The following is a 22,062-nucleotide window of genomic DNA, read 5'->3' as shown; positions in this document are numbered from 1 at the left end:
TGAATAAAATTTCGTAATTAAATTGTACAATAGAAGAAATCTTGGAAGATGTATTTGATTAATAATGAGTATAAATAACTGATTAATAGAAATCATTATAGGAATTATCGTAATAAATCATAAAATGCTGTTTGAATCAAATTTCGCAATTAAACTGCATATTAGAAGAAATAGAGAAAGATTATTTGATTAATAATGAGTGTAAATAATTGATTAATAGAAATCTTTATAGGAACTATTGTAATAAATCTTAAGAAGATTTTGAATCAAAATTCGTACTCAAACTGCATATCAGAAGAAATCCAGGAAAATGTACTTGATTAATAATGAGTATAAATAATTAATAGAAATCATTATAGGAATTATCGTAATAAATCTTAAGAAGATTTTTGAATCAATTTGAATTTTGCAGAGTGGGTTTGGATTTAAAATCTTAAAGGAAAGTTTTTGCATAGTGTTAATCAAGAAATCAGTTCAAGCTCTGAAAATGCGATAATTTTATTACGAATATTAATGACTGAATCGTAGGAAGGATAATCGTATTTCTTGTAATAAATATAGATGTTACTTTAATCAATTCAAGTTTTGTCGTGTCAATTTAGGTTTTTAGAAATTAGTGAACAATTGGTAAAGTTAATTTAAATTAAAATAAACTTAATATTAATCAGATATTTCTATTACTCTTTCACAGTATAGAAAAAATATTGTATTTCAATCATAGATTTTTAAATTTTTACGCGAGACTTGTTTACATCATTGAAAGAAGTTGTTAGTTAGTTAGAAGTTATTTGAAAAAAGTTCTCAAAGCATGGAAATATATCTATATTTATGTAATGGAAATATATTTAATATAAACATATCGAATTTAGAGGTAATTAAATTGTATAAAATTGTAGTATGCACGAGAAGTAAAAAAAAAAAAAAGATATAAACTTTGAATTGGAAAAAAAAAGAAATAACTGATTTTAATTCTTTGGAATGCAACTTCTCGGATTTTTTGTAAATAATAAATTAATACCAAATCGGAACCAAATAAAATGACTTATGATAAAATAGTTTGACCTGAAGGCAAAGAGTTCGTTCAGTAATATAAAGAAAATTATATGTTACAAATATTTACTGATTAGATGTGGGGAAAATTTTAAATTTTTTATGGGAAATTATTTCCATAGTTTATTGCACTAGATATGCAAATATGCCATCTAACTCTTCTGGTTATATAAAAGCAATAACGAAATGAAAGACATTTAATGCATATTTTTATCATAAACTGAACTATTTGCCCATTTATATGGCAAAGAAACGTATTAATAAAATTTTAATATGCACATAAAGGGCTTACATAGCAATTTATATGCAAAGGATTATAAACAACATCTCAGTTTGACGTCTGTAATATTATTAGAGAAAAGGTTTGAAAATTTAATAGAAACTGAAGTTGAAAAACCACTATTTTAAAACATTTTCAACTTTTAGCTATTATTTTAAATTTTTTATGAAGAAAAAAAAAGAACACATAAATTTCAAAAAAATATTTTGCTATTATATCAAAATTTCGTGTGCCAAATTTACAAGAACACTTTATTGGTTCGTCCAAAACGCTTGAGTAAGTTAGCTCCATCAGTTCCCCGATTGTTGTATCTATTGTTTAATTATTATATGTTGCCACAAAGTGCCATATGTTGGAATTGTTTCTAGCTGTACTATAAAATGTCGTTTGTTTAATTTGCTAAAATATTTCTTCGGTTCAGTTAGATGCTTCAGTTTTCAGATCGTTGCATCCAATGTTTGACAATTATATGTTGCCACAAAATGTCATCAATCGGAAGTTATTTCAGTTGTAAATTAAATGAAATTAATTTTGTCATTTTTGTCGAAGCATTTTATTGGTTCAAAACGCTTGCATAAACAGTTGCTGCATCTGTTTTTAAATTCTTATACTTTATGTTTGATTATTGTATGTTGACACAAAAGGTGTATTTTGGAAGTAGTTTTTGCTGTACGTAAAATTTTCATATGCTTCTAGCTTTCCAGCTGTATAATTGTAGCTGTAAATCAATATTTCATGTTCTCTTATATGTAAAAAACATATTTTATTATAACAGCAATGTTATGTCATCTATAAAGAAATAAGAAGTGATTCTGAAATATTTAAGTACCCATGCACGTTTTTCAATTCTAACTTAACATATTTAATTAGCATACTCAATTATAACTTACAATAACATCAGAATCACGTCATATCAACCAAAACAAGGCAAGCACAAATTGAACCCTTCATGCCATTCAATTCCTGTTGAAACGCATTAGATTGACCACCGGTCTGTTTGCGTCCAGTTCCATTATCGCAAAACTGACACATGGTAAGTGATGAGTGACCGTGGACTAATGACAAGCGAGAATAATTAGTTTGCTACTGATGGATGGTGTTTTAAAGTGGATTAATTTCATGTTAATCGTAAATCTAAAGAATGTTCAATTGTTTGCTTTAGGAAAATTGCTTGACAGGTTAGTTGGATTTGAACTGTTCCAACAGAAAGCTTATTTAAAATTAATTGATTAATACGAAACTCAAATGCACCGTAATTGAAATTTCCTTATTTAGATTTTTTATGAGTATTAGTGAATACCATATTTAAGCTGACAACGGAAATATTAATTTTATAACGACGAGTGTCGGTATTTTTGTTATTTGTGTATTACTACAAATGTTAAGAAAATATACAAAATTTGTAACATTATATCTTCTAAGTAAGTACTACCATCTTTGATAGCGGTTATTAATTCTAGATTATTATAAAGGCTGTTCTAAAATTAACGCAAAATTTTAAATTAATCAGCATTTGTACAATAAAATGTTGGCCATCCTCTTAAAAAAACCCTTCGAACGTTTATAATTTAGGGTTAGTAAAAATGAAGCTTTATACGATAGAACTACGTGCTAACGTAAGATTTTAATCAAATAAACAAAGACAATTTTTAAAAATTGTTATATTTTTATTGAATCGTAAAATACACAGGATAGGATTGTGCACGGAATAATACTTATGTTAAATGGCCTCTACGGCTTTGCTGGCGCATGCGCACTCTTTTGTCGAAATTTTCCATGACCATTTTGCATAAATGTGGCTGAATTTCGTTGATACAGGGTTGGATTTCCTCCTTCAATGCAAACGTGCTTCTTGCATAAACTTTTGACTTCAAATAACCCCATAAAAAATATAATTGTGTTAAATCACACCATCTAAGGAGCCAATTCTCGAATTTTCGAACTGTTCTGTACAATGACTTTCATTGTTTTTGAAATATCTTTCAACAACGAAAACACGTTGTTCTATCGTGTAACGCTGCATTTTTATTTGCCCTAAGCTAGTTGTTAAATGTGTTTTTTTAATTGTGTTGCCGACACTATTATAGTGCATTTTGCCAACTGGAAGCGTATATCTAACGTTTCTGAACTTGTTTATTGGATCGCGATTATTTCTGCATTTATATTATATTATATTTATACATTTCAATCAGATAAATTTAAATAATAAATTTCAAAGTTTCTGTATTAAATGTTATGTGTCCTGTGTATTCATTTTAATTTATTATACGGTAGAGTTCAAATACAAAATTTCAATTTCAAATAAAAAAAAATTGCACGTTTCGTTAAAATTATATATATATAAAAAAAAAAAAAACTTGGCATGATTTATGTATCAGGAATAAAGAAATGAAAATGGATATCATTCTAGTCAATTAATAATTGGTAACTTTCAAAGAAATATACTTATTAATTTTCTCAAAAAAGGTTTCATTTTTATCATTTACAGTAGAAATATCTGAATTTCTTTAGAAAAGAAGAAAACTGAATAAGAAAATGTTATATTACATTTCAGAAACAACTCTAGCCATTTGATGGAAGGAAAAAATTACACTTAACTACATTTTTTGTATCAATTATTTCCGCCATTTTGTTTTGATATAATAAGCTCATGAAGCCAACTTTTATATCTCTTACACATAATTCTTAATTTACTTTATCCGGTGAAATGACCAGGAACATCGCATGAAGCCATATGCAATAATATATTTTACGATAACACAAATATAACATCCAAATAATAAACATCCAAAGGATCCGACATCCATTACATTGATTTAAGACGATGTTTTCTTAACACATTGTTTACTTTCTATTATAGCGTTAAGAAATAGAAGCAGGTATTTTTCTTAATTTCGTGCTTTAGAAAGATTTTGTTAAAGAAACTGCTCATAAAATACTGATTTAAGACAATCGAAATTTGTTTTTTCATCTTGTAATAAATGAAATATTTCTAAGAAGATACAGACGCTGGAAGCGCTGTGTTTTATGTAGATTTATGGGTTCATTTAACTCCATGGAATCAATCCCCTTATACGTTATAGAATAACCAAGGATGAAGACATATATATATATATGAATAAAAACACACACACACACACACACACACACACACACACACACACACACACACACACACACACACACACACACACACACACACATATATATATATATATAAAAGATAGCAAAGTTATACTATAAAAGTCATAAAATTTCCGATTTATGTTACAAACATTTTGAAAAAAATACAATGAATGGGTTCTTTCTGTATAAAATTATCTTCTTGTATTTCATTCAGAACTGATAAATGAGGATTTTCATTGAAAACGAAATTAAATCTGACGCAATAACGACTGATACTCTGATACTTTCAATTTAAATATTTTGTAAGTTTTCATTAAAAAAATGTAAAGTAACAACAATAATTTACAACATATTTCGTTATGGTCTTGTGCGTGGAATTAGTGTGACTTTTTCGTACACTGAAATTATTCACACATCTCAATAAATTTTTGTCCAGACACAAAAATAATCGTCTGATATTACAAAGTTTTCTTTATTTAAAAATGGTATATGTAAATAAATAAGGAATATGTAAAAATAATCGTCTGATTTTAACAAAGTTTCTTTATTTCAAAAAATGACATGTGTAAATAAATAACGATTATGTAAAAATAATCGTCTGATAATACAATGTTTCTTTTATTCAAAAAATGACACGTGTAAATAAATAACGATTACGTAAAAATAATCGTCTAATAATACAAAGTTTCTTTTATTCAAAAAATGACATGTGTAAATAATTAACGATTATGTAAAAATAATCGCCTGACATTGCAAAGTTTCCTTTATTTAAAAATGGCATATGTAAATAAATAACGAATAGAAGATTACGGTTTTGTTTTCAGAGATAAAAAAAATGCAAAAGCACCATGGAGTATATATTCAACTGCAAAATAATAATTATTTTAATGTTAATTAATTTCTCCCAATATATAAAATATAATTATCTTTTTTCTAGCATATTTGGTTAATATTAGGATTCCGAGAAGGATGGATGGGAAGTATTTTATTGTTTGCATATTCAAAAGTATATATTAATGATATAATAATTTAAATGATACTGTATAATTTTATAGCTTACTTATAAATACTGATAATTATTTAAAATGATGCCAAAAATTCAAAACAAAATTAAATATGCAAACGATAAATTCAAAGTGGAAAAAAATACCATGATGATATTTTGTCACAGTTTTAAAAATAAAAATTCCGAATTCGGTTGTATTCTCAAGATAATAAATGCTTAATTTTAATATAAAAATTTTATCTTTTTAATAAGATTCCTTTTTTAAATTTATCTTAAAAGATATTCTACAGAAAAACATTTTTTTAACACAGTATACATGAAATGTATAGTTTAAAGTATCATTGATATGCATATTGCATGAAATTCGCAACTACTATAACCACTTTTAAGTTCATTTTTATCAACTGCTTTTCTAGAATATAAAAACATTCAAACGTTTTATTTCTAAAATGAATATTTCTATGGCGACATATATTACTGAAAGTACTGTTTAACGCTGTAGTAATCCATGAAATATAATGACAGAGTGAATTACTTTCATGTAAAAGAACAAATATTTGAGAAGGCTTAACATATTTGTAAAAATTTATATATTATGTTATAAAGGGAAAGTCAAACGCAAAATTCCATTTTATTGCGAATATTTATATTATTAAAAATTTCATAAAAAGTAATATACTCTAATTATACACATTTTAACAGCCAGGAAAAATTTAAAGTGGAAGCAGAACCTACTATAACACAGTAACATACTTCTGCTTCCCCCCCCCCTGAGAAATCCTTTATAACAAGTTTATACATATTAAATTCTATTTTCTATGAGAATCTATTTTCTGTCTAAGAAAACTTTATCTGAATTGCTAAAGTATTTCGCATTTATTTTCTTCCATCAATATTTTGTCTAGACATTGACTTTTGTAATATTCAGTGCATTAAAAATTAATGACATGAAGACATGAAAAAATGCATAATATGTCACGAAATCTTTTCTGCAACATTCTTATAAGTGCTACAATTTCGGCTGAATGCTTTTTGTTTTGTTTAAATTTTACTCTCTCGTACATAGACTTTTTTGTACAGGTGCTTTTACAATATTTTTGTTCTGGGAATTTGCTGAACCTTCATGTTTTAGACATCCGTAAATCAGAAAGAATTCATCTTATGAAATAATGTCTGTCTTCGAAATCAATTATACAAAAATACGACTATCTAAAAGGTTTACAATTGTTTTGTTGTATTTATATGAAACACGCCAATTTTCATCAAACTTTCTGTGAAATCCATTTATAAGAAATTAATTTGTTTGTATATATGACTGCGATTTCTAAAAAACTAATAAAATTATATGATTAAAATTTTATTTATCATTTTATCAACCGAAATGAAATTCTGTATCAAATTCTGAACCTAATCTGATATTCTGTCATTCAATATACTCTAGAATTTGTAAACTGAGTTCGAAAAAACAAATTTTAAAATTATAAATATCCGTGTATTGTATGATTACGATATTTAATGAACAGAAAAGACTGAATAAGTTAAATTTGGGACATATCATCAAAATTGTGTATTCCCATCAAAATTTAGACCGAACAAAAATATATGAAATAGATCTGTATTGAAAATATAGGCATGCAATATATCATTCAAATATTTATTTAATATTGATTAAAGTTAGACGAAAATCGTAAAATGCAAATATGCATATGCAATGCAATATTTGACCAATGATAATTCATTGGACAAATATTGATATAATTTCTGATGAAACCCATTTCAACCATGAATATTAGTTAAAATTCAGGTTAAAACTCTAAATCTTTCAAGATTTAGAAAAAATCCAATTTTTGGATTTGTGGAAAAAAAATCCAACTTTCTATTTTTAATTTTGTTATTTAGAATTCTAATACATAGTTTATTTCTTCAATTAAAAATATATTCAATATATTTTTACTCTCTTGTATACTTAATAAAAAGAAAATATAGGAATCGTCAAAAAATTCCAACTCGAGATATTTTCGAATCTCCACATTTTAGACTTCTCAGACTTCGAAAAACACATTTTTAGAAAACGTCTGTCTGTCTGTCTGTGACAAAGCTAACTCAAAAACGCTTTGAGCTAGGTCGTTAAAATTTGGTATACGGTCTTTACATCGAATTTTCAGAATTCTAATAAATTTTGAATAAAATCTGTTCAGAGGAAGTCCGTCTGTCTAGCTGTTCGATTATAATTTAACACAATAGAACGAAGAGAGCTAGATAAATAAAATTCAGTACAATTATTTTACATTTATAGTGTAGACATCTGTAAAATTTTGAATCAAATCCAACCAAAGATTGAATGTCTGTTAGTCTATACTTTCAGAAACATATAAACTCGATAATTCCAAAAAAAAACGCAATGATTTAAATATATCAAATTTGTTATGAATTTTGATGATTACAAGTGAATTTTTTATTTCAATTGGTGGAGAAAAACGTGTCTAAAATACAAATTTGATTTTTGAATACTATAAATGCATGCCAGGATTTAATCGCCAAATAACTCACCAAGGATGGCTGGATTGTTTCAATAAAATTGCTAAATTCGCACCAAAGTTTAATGTTTCTTAATTATTTTACGCCAATACCATGCAAGGCGTTCTGTCTGATTCCTTTATTAGGAAGTACGCGAGAAAGTTTTAGAGAGAATATTCCCACTGGTTCAATTATATATTTCATACAAAATTAACTTGCTGTAGCAAGTTACGTTCGTACGAGGAAAATTAGCTTTTTTCATCACATTGCCATCGCATTGACAAAAATTCAAATAAAAAAATTAAGTTTACTTTCACTTCAAATTACACCTAGTTAACTATAATTATCAAGATATATCTATTTGAAATGAAATGAATATGGATATGAATTGTAATATTTTCTAGAAAAATAAATATAAGAAATTTTCTATGACCTTCTAAAAATACATTTATCATTAATTCAAATTTTATAGATGTATATTACTTTATGTATTATTTAAGTCAAACGTGTTTCATATATATGTAGTATATATTTCAAATTGGGGACCAAAAAATAATTTCTAAACCCTTAGTAATAGTTTCTAACCGTTAGTAAAAGTTCTAACCGTTAGTAAACATTTAATAAGTAAAATTATCTAAATGATGTAAAAAATTACATTTTATATAGTTTGAGCCAATATAGATTCTGATGAATTAAGAATTTTACATTTTAGATCCATCTGTCCTATAATTCATGTTTAATAAAGTATTCTTCAGACATTAACATTTTAAATTAAAAAAGTTCCACTTTTTTCTGACTAAAACTGATGTTGTTTTAAAAATTTAAATATGACTATTTTTTGAAAATGTTCGCTTTTAGACATTTTTTTCGCCGTCTGGAAGATAAACCAATCGGCACGCAGAATTCTGAAATGCTGATGAGCTAAAAATAATGAAATTGTTGATTAGCCTAAAGTAAATAATATTTAAAGCTCATAGCTCAATAAGATTTGGTCGCCAAAAGTTGAAATTATTTTTAAGATCAAAAATATTTTTTGGATCGAATTTTCCTAAAATCGAAGAACAGTATAAAATTTTGATTTAATATTTTTTAGATGTACATTCATTGACAGAAACAAAATAAAACATTCTTTTTTATGTGATTTAAATCTTTTTTGAAATTAAAAGCGAAAATTGAATTTTATGATGAATCAAAGAAATTTTTATTAAATAATCTTTTGAGATATTGCATATGTTATACCAAATAACCTGTAGTACAAATAAGACTTCGACGTTGAACAATTCTGCTTTTTGTGCTCGTATTTTTTACAAAGAAACATGTTTTATTTAAGCAAAAAAGTTTTTGTATTAGTTAAAGATTATTTAATTCAGTTTCAATTTAAAATTCAAAGGCGAGGGAGAAAAAATTAGAGAAATGCATAGTTTAATGAGCAGAACGGCTTTTAACTAAACGAAACTTAATGATTTCTATAATTGCATGAGTTATATGACTATCAAAGCTTGAAGTGTACAGATATTTAGTTGATAAATAAGAATCTATTAAGTCAATAAGTTAAATAAAAAAATTAATTAAAAATTTTGTAGGTAAATTTATTTTTAGTACCTACTGTTAGTAGAATTTTGTTTCAACAGTTCAGATATGTGATAAAAATATTATTCTCAACATTTTAAACTATCAATAATAGAATTTTTTAAAAACGTTTTAAAAAATACCTATATAAAAACCATAAAATTAATCACCATAAAATAAAGTTCAACTTAATAATTATATTTTTTCTGTTACTTCTTTCGTAATTAAATGAGATTCATTTTAAAATGGGTGTTAAGTTAAATTGATATTAAATTGTTTAAATTAAATTGAATCGTATAAATTAAAACTAACACGAAAGACTGTAACACTATCTGTTTCTTACTTATTACTTTAAATATTTTGCAACTATTTCAACTAGTGATGACACAGGTTCACTGCTGAAACTAAAAAAAAATATTGTTTTAATTTAAAAATATAAATTAACAATATAATAGGAAATTAAATAATCCTATTGCACATTTATTTATTCGTTCATTTTATTTCGTTTCAGTTAATATATCATTGCAAACGATTTTTATATATATTTTCATTGTGTAAATTGCTGCAAACGATTTATTTATTTGTATACATCATTTAAATTATTACTGTTTTTTTAGAAATAATTTGTTATAAATGGAGTTGTGGAATACTGTTTATCCAGCATTTTGTAAAAGTTACAGTTCGAAAAAATGCTATCTATCATATATCTTTCATTTATTACAATTTGCCGCTGTTTGTCGCAATTCATATTATACTTCAGAAAACTATATAAAATATTTTCTGTCTATACAAAAAAAGCAGAAATAAAACATTTAGTTTCACCATACTTTTCTATTGACCGTTTCATTTTTTTGACACACTGATTTATTTTTTGAGTGACATAATACATTTATTTCTATTTGTTGTTCTTTTTCCGAGAAGTTTATCATTGGGTGTTTGCCAATTGGACGAAAGTAGACTCTTTCCATTCATGTGATAAAACGTCATAAATCATAACTCACGCTGCACGAATAAGTCGAAGTCTTGTCGTGTGACTGTTCCATTAAGTCGTCAGGATTAACCATTCTTCACCAAACCTTCCATCTCCAGAAACTGAAAGCAAATAAAACGGACTTTTCAGTTAATTTTATTTCATCTTCGAATGAACGTGACGCTTTTTTTATTCTTCCGTCTGAAAGGTCTTTTTTTTATTCTTAAATATGACAAAGTGAAAATAAGCGCTTTTAGAGGTCAACGTGTATCGAATTGCAGAAATTTTTATCGTTCAATCTGTCATTTAGTAAAAGCTACAGTTAATCATAGAGAAGTAAATCATATTCTGTCATACCATAGGAAATGGTACTTAATACTGAGAAAAAAAACCGGTTTCTTTAGCTGACAAGCGAATTGTGTAAAAGGCGATGCTTTAAATATCTGTCAGTCTAACTAGTTTATAATCCTATTTAATACAACGCTACTCCAAATTTGCAATTTATTCTAATAATTAAAACTGTAAAATTCTGGTTTAGTTTTCAAAAATCCAGTTTCATTTCCATTCTCTCTATGGAAACGACATCTTCATTCGTTTACGAATTATTGACTTTCGAAGTTATTCCTAACTTTTGAAACACTCTGTACTTCCAGTATAACAGAAAATTAATGTGAAGTTGACGTTAAACAACGATTTGTAGGTTAGACATTGTTTGTTCCGAAATAGCTTTTCATGCAAGTAGAGTAATGCGATTACGAAGTGAAAATTCATCCATCAGTTTCATTTATGAATCCAAATCCAAAGATGAATGCCTCTTTAATGTTAAATAAAACATTGAAATTCTCATTTATGACAAACCCATTTGTTTTTGTAACGTATCAATGTCTAGGTAAGGGTGTTAGACTAGACTATTCAATAATAGCTTTCTTATTCAAGAAACCGAACATTTTGAATGTTCCATATAGTGACCTACATAAATCTGAACTATTGAATGTTGTGAAGTGAATTGAAAATATTAAAGATTACTTCATGATAACAAATCAAATAGTTTATTTCAAATTAGTTTTCAAAGTAACAAATCTGTCATGTTACAATTTTAGTTAGTTTTGATATATTTCAACTAGGAACTTACCTTCCGCTTTCAGTCTGAGTTAAGTTCAATTAATTACGCTTGGAGTTTATTTTAAATATTTTAGTATGAAATATTTAGTTAATTGTTTGCTTGAATTAATTTTCTAATTATAAGTTTTTATTTGGATTTTTATTGCATAGATTAATTTTTAATTTTATTAATAAATTTTTTGTACTTTGTTTATTTTGAGAAAAATGTTACTGAGAGAAAATGAAAATTAATAAAAAATCCATATTTTATTGTTGCTAGATATCCAAATAGGATGAGAATATGAATTTGGATGAAAATTCGCATCTTTATTAATTTATTTTTAATGCAATTTAAAAAAGTAGGCGCGTTTCTGTTTTTGGTGATATCTTTATTTTGTCTCTATGTCAATTAGAGACCAAGTTATAGCAAACTATTTGCCAATGTAAATGATGTTTATTTATAAACATTTAAAAACTCTGAATGCATTTTCTGAAGAACGAGTTTTTCATAGTTCTACTGTACAGGTATCGTCATATCTCAAAAAATAATCAAGGTATCATATTGAACTTTATAATTAGTGCTCGTTACATTAGGCAAAATGTAATGAACTATGCATTTGATGTTGAATGCTGTAGAAGTGGACTTACGATTGTTTCGTGTAAATATTTTTGAAAAAAATTCTAAATTTCATAGATAATTTCATATATTACATACAAAAATTTTATTTTTCAATATAATTCTTAGATAATAGTTAGTTACACTCTAAGATATGTTGCACATGCAATGTTTTTAAAAAAATGAAAAACTAATAAATTTTTTTCTCTAAAACAATCCTAGTTTTTGTAAATAAATGCAAAAATTTACATCAAAATATTCTTTTTCTAGAAAAGCTACGTACATATTTAAATAATATAACTTTTATTCATCATGGTTTTCGTATATTAATAAAAGAACGTCAAATAAACATTAATTTTTTTTTGAAAAATTAGCCACCAAACCTAGTTCGGTACCTTAAAAAAAAGCATAGTTAGAATACTTATCAACTAGCATTAACATAAATATATTTAATAAAAATTATGCTTCCTTTCTCATGTGTTCAACATTCGTATTTCTCATTTCTGCTGGATTAAAAAATATATAGATAAAAAATATTCATAATTATGCAAGTAATTCATAATTATACCATGATAATTTTTATACTACGTTTCATTAAAAAAACACAAATTACGAATTGCATCAAAATTGATCTAGCTGTTATTACAAAGTCGATAGAATACAGTGATTTTAAAGAATTAAAAGTAAAGCATTTTTTACTTTAATACTTATAAGAAAATTCAAAAATATAGTTATTAAATATAACACTTCTGTAAAATAAAGGTTATATATATTAATAATACAAAAAAAACACATGCAAATATTTCATTGCAAAAAGAAAATAAACATATTTCATTGCAAAAACATTATAGATTATTTCATCATATCAAAACTTATAAAACATTAAACCTGTTTTTTTTTTTTTTTTTTTTTTTTTTTTGCTCTCGACCTACGATTAAAATTGATAAAAATAATATATTTCCTACCGAAATCACTATATTTCACTTTGTCAAATGATTCTTTAAGAATAGAACATTAAGTATCCGTTAGTATATGGCACATTAGAGACTCATTCATACAGTCGAGGGAATCATCGTAAAAGTGATTGATATATTACGAAGTCATTTAGGTACAAACGATAAAATAACAAAAAAATATCCAAATTCAAAAGAAAATAAATTGATCTATATATCGAACACAAGGGGGGGGACTTCGCAGGTGGAAATAAATCAACTCACTGATATATTTATGCATTTGAAAATGCTGTAAACAGCAGATGTTCTGGTAAATTGGGTTGTTACGACGCTGGTTTTAGGGTAATCTTATAACATTAAACGAGCAATTCTTATATATATATATATAAATTTATTTCGCGCATCTAAGGAACGGTTTGAAAGATTAGGATTAAATTTTATATTTAGATAAGGTTTTGCTTTTTAAGTTTTATTTAAATGAGTGCTTTTCATGAAAAGAAACGAGATTTTACACACAATTTTTTTTTTATATATATAACTATCTATTAGAATAAGTATATTCAACTTCCACTTCGGAGTGTAGGCAGTGCAATATAGTGGTCAGAACAACATTGATTATACGTGTGTTGCGAGTCCTCCGTTTGAGTCGTACTTTTTGATTTTTTTTTTACTTATGTTTTAATATTTAATATTTATGCTTTTTAAGTTTTTTTTATTTTAGTGTCTTTTTTTTGGAGAAAAACGCGATTTTATACACACACACACACAAAATAAATTATAACTAACAATTAGAACCTTTTTCTATCTGCTCTCAGCTGACAATGTCATACAGTGGACATCTCGGAGCAGATGGCGGTTTCACCATAGTAAAACGGAATGTAAGTTCAAAAATGTAAGCAATGATAGATAAACTGTAAAATAAAATAAACACTCCAATATAGCAGATTGCTTAGAATAACATGTTAACCCTTTCTATGGCCGTGAGAAGTATGCTTCCCACCAAATTTATCGATCTTTGTATGAATTTATATAGGTTGGCATAAGTTCTGACAAATTTTTTTAGAAAGACAGAAACTTAGATGCCTCAGTTCTTTATCTCACACAAAATGACGTGATTTGTTACTTAATTATTAATGAACCAAATTAATTAATTAATCAAATTAAATTTATCTAATAAGCCTAATGAATTCCTTTTCTTATTCTAATTTCAAGCTTAAAAATATTTTAATATAATATGACTAGAAAAAAATGGCCCTTTAAAGGGTTAAACTGAGTGCATTCATAACCATTTCATATGTAAGACAGAAAAATATTCATATGTAATTAGTAAGTCATTCGTATCTAAATATTCCCCGCCCAAAAAAAACACGATTAAAAAAAACCACGACAGAGCGATATTTGGTCTTCCAGATCTTATTCTTTAAATCACAGAAATTTTAAACTCTGGAATGCAAGCATCAATGCTATGAGCCTCAAATAAAAACACGCACTCCTGTTCTATATTTAATCTCCATTTTGAATGTTTTGTGTCATTTAGAAACATATAAAATAAACAAAAATAAATTTTATTTGTTAAAAGATAAAAACAAATATTACTTATTTTATATTTTTCTTTAAAGATTTGAATTTTAACAGCTGTTTCTCTATCTGTAAACCATAAATTGAGGGTAAAGTTCGTGAGTCAGATGTTAAAACTTTTCAAATTCTTTATCATTTTAATCCATTTCCATAAATAAAAAAAATTTTTCATGATCTTTTTGGACCAAATATAGGATTCGTAAATGTTATTGTGTACTATTACTTTTATATAGTTTAGAAAATCGCTTGCTAAAATAGAAAATATAAAATGTAACACATAGAATCCATCATCAGTGAGCTCAAACACTTTTGATAAAAATCTTACTTAAAATATTCATCCTCTTTTATTTTTAATAAATTTCGTAAAATTCTGAAGAATTTTTTTACAACTCTGCAACTATACATAAATGTCAACGACTAATATTTAGTTGTTAAAGCCGGATTACAATATCTTTCGAACACCAGGATCTAATGGAAAGTTTATTTTCATACAAAGTTAGTCAAAAATTTTATATAAACTCATTTCCTTCCTTCTAGATTTCTTAGTTAAAATCTTCAGTTTTCAAAATTTTTTTCAATCGCACCATATGTGTCCAGATCTATAAAACCTTAATTTTCTGTAATTTTTAATTATTATTTTCTATAATTTTGTGCTTTCTTAATTTTTCATATGTCTATGTCAGTATTCAAATAGTTCAAACCCAGATTAATGTTTTTAGAATATACAATATTTAAAGACAATGTTTTAATACAAAGTTAACCAAAAATATCACTCTATATTCTGTAGGTCAAGCTCTTTGAATCAAAAGCTAACTTCCTGCATTTGTACGATTCCAATCCTTTATTTAATATGTGCAGAAATCTGCAAAACGATATTTTGAAGAAATCCAATTTTGTGATTCCTGCTTTCAACTGTTGAGAGAAGAGAAGAGTTGAAGAAAAGAATTCAAGTGAAGTTAACGCAAATGTGAATAATAGTTTCTACGATATTAAATCGATTCGTTGAAGGGAGATTTATTTTGCGGCACCCAATTTTCGTTTCCTTGTGAAGAATTCGCGCTCTCAAGTTTCGATAGAAATCACTGATACAGCAGTCTCGGAATTCTTTCAGAGACAGTCAATAGATGCTGTATTCTCGAGTATCGATATTTCTTCTAAGATTGAGAAAGAATAGAACCTATTTATCAGATCCAAGCAACAAGGATATTGGAAAATTGTCGCCAATAAGAGATATTAGAAGATTTCCATAATAATGGACTCTTGCACGGGAAACGAGGATTAAAGAGATAAGTCTTTCGTACATAGTTCATAATAAGTAATCCGGAACATAAATCATATTTATATAAGTTAAATTTTTTTTATTTCTTCAGTTTAATAATTAATTTATTTCTTTTTCTTTTTATATTAGTAGTAACATCGTCAACATATATTTGATTTATATATGTTTGGATTGCTTTTGCAAACGATTTATTTATTTACCGTTATTAACTTTAAAAACAGTATTTTTTATCGTCTGTCAGAATTATTCACATATTTTTTTCAGTGAACATATTTTAGTCCATTGTTTAGTAAATTGGTCAATTTATTTCCAGATCGCTGTCTATTCTTTCTAGTCGGAAATCTCTCTCTTTCTTTAATTGTAAATTTTTCATGCTACTGCAGAATATTTTTTTAATTATTGATTTGTGGTAATATCTGAAGCATGATGAACTAAATAGTTTACGAAACTTATTTTCATTAAATATATGGCGTGTTTTTTTTGTACGTGTTCTATAAAAATATATCATAAATTTAAAACATTTAATAATGCATACAAAAAATTTACTTAATTAACTATTGATTTGTTATTGCCAGATTCAACATAATTTCAATAACGATTATTTGCTTATTCTATTTCTGAAAAAAGTGCAATAAATTTCCAAAATTACTTGGTACATCGAAATTTTTTTGTATTATTAAAAATAAAATTACTTCAATATTTATTTGAAGTATACTTTATTAATGATTATTGATTTTGGATATGTATTTTAAAAATGGGTTAAAAATATTATGAAAAAGTAATAATAAAATGAAATCTACAACAATTTGTCAATTCCATTAGTTTAATTTTCACTTGGCAACATTTTCAAGATAATTGAACTAAAAATGCCCTAAACAATAAAAAATAACTTTTTCCACTAATCTTTTTTTATACAAATAATGAAGACAATGACATAAAAGATATAAAAAAAAATCCGTGTCACCATTTTTGTCACTTGAATACCCGTTCCATAATATTATTCTTAAATAACTTCCATGGATGATAATTATTTGTACTTTATTTTGGATGATATGCACTTTAATAAAAATGATTTGGATTTATAAAAATATGTATTGTAAAGGAAAATTTACTGTACTATAATTAATTTTATTGAACACTAACAGATATACCCGGCTTTCTTAGAATTAAAATATATTTATATAAAACATATTTAATGTAAAAATTAATTTTGTATGCATTATTATTATACACATAATCCTTTTATTATACTATACCACTTAATTGTCTGTCCTTGAACCTTTGTCACTTATAATCGTTTGAAGCTGAAGGATATACATATATCATCTCTTTTAAACATTATAAAATAGTTGTTTTAAACTAATAAAAAATTCCAAAAGATATGGAATAGAAATTTTACAAATCGCGTTAAATTAAAGCAGACTATTCTTGCTGTTACCACATTTCAAAATCGCCTGCGTTAAATTAAAAAAAATAATAGCAATTGAAGGGGAAAAAACGGCACGGAAACGAATTTGGTATCACTAAAAAAGTAAAATTTTGAATATTAAGCTGACATCTAAGTAGTAGAAAATATTTTTCTTCAATTAATCCAGAAAATGGCTAAGTGTCTACTATTTTCTAATTCATTGAGCATTTGATCAATTTTTGCATGGTGAAAAATTAAAGTTATTTTTTTTCTTGTTCTAAAGGATGAATATGCGAAGTTGTGATGAAGCTGACCCATTTGTTTAAGAAGAGATATAAAACATAAATAAAAACATAAACACAATGATTTTTATTTATGTTTACGATTTGAACAAATATGGAAGACAAAAGGAAAAATATGATCATGTGTGTTAATAATTTTCCACAACAAAATGTCGAGTCTTTTAAACCGAACACTATATCTTCGAAATATTTTCAAATCTTATTATCAAAATAATATATATTTGTCACTTGATGATAATTTACAAATTAAAAAATACAATTAGATTTAAGATAAGCTCTTTACTGTTGATCTAGTTTCAAAGTAATTCATTCCTTAGTTTCATATCTTTTCATTGTTAATTCTGGTATATTTTTTTTACAAGAAATAGAATTCGTTTATTATCTATTCCAACATAGAATATTCCATTTAATTATTTATTGAAGATTAATGAGCCTTTCAAAGATAAAATTTCACATTATTTTTCTATGTGATTCGAAGCTTTAAAACAATCTTTTATATTCACCTTGAAAGAATATTAATATTAATGAAAGAGGATTAGATATTCATTAACAACCATTAATTTTCATATTTTTTCATTTAATTCTATGCATTAACAATCATGAATCATGTTTTTTTCGTCCATTTCGGACTTTATTTACGTAATGACCGAATATTTGTTAAAAGGTGAGGTTCATTTTAAAAATGTACATTGTATAGTGTAGTTATTTTTACAAAACACCTCAAAAATTCAAATACATTCTCGATCTTTTCATGTATAAATAACCTGTTGTAAAACGAATTGGAACACATCAATTTTTTTTCTTCGCAAACTATACACTCTTAGAAACATTTTTCAATAGCGACTCCGAATTCCATAAAATGATATTTCATGATACGCAACTGTGTCTAAAGGCAAACATTTTTACCAATGAATCCTTTCTGATTTCTGTTAAGAATTTTGAAAAAAATTTGAATTGTAAAAAAAAAAAAAATATTGACTTGTGTTTGATGAATTTTCCTATTTTATAGACCTCTTTGAATTAAAAAAAAGTGACTTAAATTCTACCTCTCTGTATGTGAGCGTAGTAATCCCAAACGGAATTAGAAAATGAATGAAATTTGGTGTATTTTATTCATATCAAAATTATAAATTTCTATAACGTTTATGTTGAACTCCTGCTAAGAACAATCTGAATGTGAGTCCAAGTGCAAGAAACATGCAGTAACTGAAAAAGTGTATTGAGTTAGATGAGTGAAATATATTTAACGCTTTTCTTCGTCTAAATTCCGCTAAAATATACTATCTACAATACATAATATTTTCTTTAAAATATACTTTCCATTTGTTTGTCTTTTTGTATGTGAAAACGATAATTAAAAAAGAAAAAAAAATGAAATTAGAAATTTAGTAAATTAATTTAATCAAAATCGCACATTTCCATTAACATTTAGAAACAACGAAAAGTGGTCCAAAACATTTACTAATTTCTCTTCCTTATACTGAGAAGGGTCACAGTGACCTGGTGATAAGGTCTCGGCTTCGGAATCGGAGGATTTCAGGTTCAAGACCCTACTCCATCGAAGAACCGTCGTGTTAGTACAGGTATCGTACTCGTCATCTGACCGCTGCTAAAAGTTATGAGGTCCATCCCAAAATAACCCTAGTGTTGCTTTAAAACGGGATGTTAATACAACTGAACTGAACTCTCTGTATTAAGAAGATAAAATCAAAACTTGATTTATTATATTAGAATATAAGAGGAAAAACACTCACCTTGGTTTGTACTTTATATATAATCAGTTATGAAATAATCGAATATTTATTTAATATTTTATGATACTGAAAGATTTTTATTAATAACTCTTTAACATTGAACTGAATTAATTATACTCTAATCAGGTGTTAAATATGACTTACATGATCCATTCATTTCCATGTCGAATGTTTATTATCTCGAGATAAGACTAATGATATTAGCGATTGAGATAGGTCTCATCAAATAATATGTTTTCATCTCAAAGCTCAGAGCTAATCCCGAAGTAATCAAGTGGATCTCTCATTTTTTCTCCCGAAATGTCTAATCTTGATCCTTTTATCCTTATCTGTGGTCAGAACGGATGTGCTTCATGTGTCCATTGATCCGATATATTTTTGCTATCGCTTGGTTCATTCTGGTATAGAAAGATATCCATTCTGGTTTTTGTTAAACAACCTTCCGCTCTGAATTGTTCTTGCAACTAAACATTGGATTGGGATGTTTATTTTGTTCAGTCAGTAATTACGATAGAATAAATGTTAAGGAAAATTGGTTTAGATTTAATTCTCATTTAAGCAATCATCTATACATAGGATGGGAATACATAATGTGTGACCAAATGGAAAGAAGATTACAGTTATATATATATTGCAGTAATTTGCTTTAAAGTTATTAAGGGAGAGAATTATAATTCCATCTAAATTTTTAATACATTTTAGTTAAAATTCTAAAAAAAAATCATATTTTAGGGGGCATCTATTAATCAAGAATAAACTAGTTCTACATTTGGGAGAGCTATTATCCAGCGGTCTGTCTGTAAAATGTTACATTGTGTGTTTTTCATAACGCAGTTAACAGAAAGAATCCTGGACTGATAATATTAATAGGATAGAATCCCGATGGAATTAAGAACATTTAAGAGATTAATATCTTAAGATCATAGGAAATTAACTCAAAATTAAAATAATAATAATAATAAATAAATATTTGGTCATCTTTCAAATCTTACAATAATTCGCTTTAATCCTGTAATTAAAAAATAAACAGCAATATAAATGTTGATGGAAGTAGTAGTTATGAATTAACCTTTAGCGTCATTCATAATTCATAATTAATATTGCTGCAGCAATCAAATAACTAAACAATCACAAGAAACCTGAAATCGAAAGAGATTACAATGACATTTTTTTTAAATTTGTAGATTCTGATATTTACCAGGTATAAATTATTTGTGTATAAAATAGTTAGCTATCGTTCATTAAATTTTTGTAAGTGCTTTATAAATTTTTTAATCGATACAAAAATAATAATATTACGAATAAAAAAATAGTGGTTATCAAGTATTAATTTCACAATAAAAACTAGTCAATCGATATATAAAATTGTTATTTCGTATAAATAAGCATGTTGAAGAATTCTATACATTTAAATTCATTTTTTGTTTTGTTTCTCGAGCGAATTAGTACTACAAAAAATGGTGAATTTGGCAAAACCTATGGTAAAATGGTATGGAAATGGCTATTACAAAAATCTATGGTAAATTGACAATTATTTAACGAACAATTCAAAGTTACGAACGTCGTTTCTTAATAATATATAACTTAATCGAATTGCCATTAGAGAAATTTTAATTTTATTGCTGCATTTTTCGCTATATTATACTTTCAATCGCATGCGGAATAATTCGCAGATGATAATTAACTGTTTTTTTCAACTGTGAAATAATAATACAGCTGATTATTAGTGTTTATTGTTAAGAGCGCGTTGTTTCTCGGCTAGCATTAATTCACATTCGTTTTGTGCAGATTATTTCACTTTAGGATGCAAATGAGCTATTGATACTGCGATTAAATCAAGGCTTCTTTTTATTCGGACAGCATCCAGAAAGCACTTAAATTTTCTGTACAAAAACCTTTGGAAACATGCATCTGTAAGATTCGTCAATAAATAATAATCGTCTTCAATTTTTTTGACATAACTAATTCGTGCTCCTAGTTATGAAAATTTTCATACTGAAAGCTCTAATTAGTCGTAATAAATTTTGAAGATTGCAATTAGTGTTGCCACGCTTTAACATTATATGTGTATTAAAAAATTGAATTTATGAATATTTATTAATCTCTAATTTTTGCAGAAATTAGTCAGTTTGACTTGAATATAAATGTGAGATTTCTGAAGGTTAAAAAACAATTTTAGTTTAATTTAAATATGTGTTACATTAAAAAGAAGTTTACTCGAAAACATTCTTTTTTATATATAAACTTTGTTTTTGACATATACATTTCACCCAGTCTTTGCTATTTATTGCCTGAATTTAAAGTTCTTCCGTATATTGCATTTTTGTAAATCTAATGGAAGTAAACCTTTAAGAATGAAGATGAAATGTTTTAAATTTCTTCATTAGTTTTGAGTATTTTTATAAGAAATTTCTTCATCCAAGACACAAATTACATGTGCTTAAGTTACTGACTATAAAATCACAGAATGGCACAACTTGGCCTATAACAATGAAAATAGATATGGTGTTTGAAAAAAGTAAAAATTAGAAAGAAATGAATTTATATTTGTAT

At 26.2% G+C, this 22,062-nt stretch overlaps 1 protein-coding gene and 1 long non-coding RNA gene across 2 annotated transcripts in view; one reads left to right on the top strand and one right to left on the bottom strand.

The window, feature by feature from the left end:
- The window catches only part of LOC129972356 (adenosine receptor A1-like), a 150,699-nt gene that overhangs the window by 64,569 nt on the left and 64,068 nt on the right, over positions 1-22,062 (top strand). The window lies entirely within an intron of this gene.
- LOC129972357 (uncharacterized) lies at positions 10,360-13,304 on the bottom strand. The gene is made up of 2 exons (XR_008784853.1): positions 13,201-13,304; positions 10,360-10,640 (listed from the first exon to the last, which is right to left on the bottom strand). It is a non-coding gene; the product is annotated as an uncharacterized LOC129972357 (long non-coding RNA).

The sequence above is a fragment of the Argiope bruennichi genome, chromosome 6 (genome assembly GCF_947563725.1).
Source record: "Argiope bruennichi chromosome 6, qqArgBrue1.1, whole genome shotgun sequence".
In the NCBI taxonomy this organism is placed as follows: Eukaryota; Metazoa; Arthropoda; class Arachnida; order Araneae; family Araneidae; genus Argiope; species Argiope bruennichi.
Note: the sequence above shows the minus strand (reverse complement) of the source record. Positions and strands in the feature narration are given on the sequence as shown.